Here is a 313-nt window from a genome sequence, read left to right on the forward strand (position 1 = left end):
TCTATCTATCTATCTGTCTGTCTCTATCTATCTGTCTGTCTCTATCTGTCTGTCTATGTCTCTGTCTATCTATCTATCTGTCTCTATCTATCTGTCTGTCTATCTGTCTATATCTGTGTCTGTCTATCTGTCTGTCTCTGTCTATCTGTCTGTCTCTATCTGTCTGTCTGTCTGTCTATCTATCTATCTGTCTGTCTCTGTCTGTCTGTCTGTCTATCTATCTGTCTATCTATCTGTCTCTGTCTATCTATCTGTCTCTATCTGTCTGTCTGTCTGTCTGTCTGTCTGTCTATCTATCTATCTATCTATCTAT

Source organism: Sinocyclocheilus anshuiensis, unplaced genomic scaffold (assembly GCF_001515605.1).
Source record: "Sinocyclocheilus anshuiensis isolate Anshui unplaced genomic scaffold, SAMN03320099.WGS_v1.1 scaffold1014, whole genome shotgun sequence".
Taxonomy (NCBI): Eukaryota; Metazoa; Chordata; class Actinopteri; order Cypriniformes; family Cyprinidae; genus Sinocyclocheilus; species Sinocyclocheilus anshuiensis.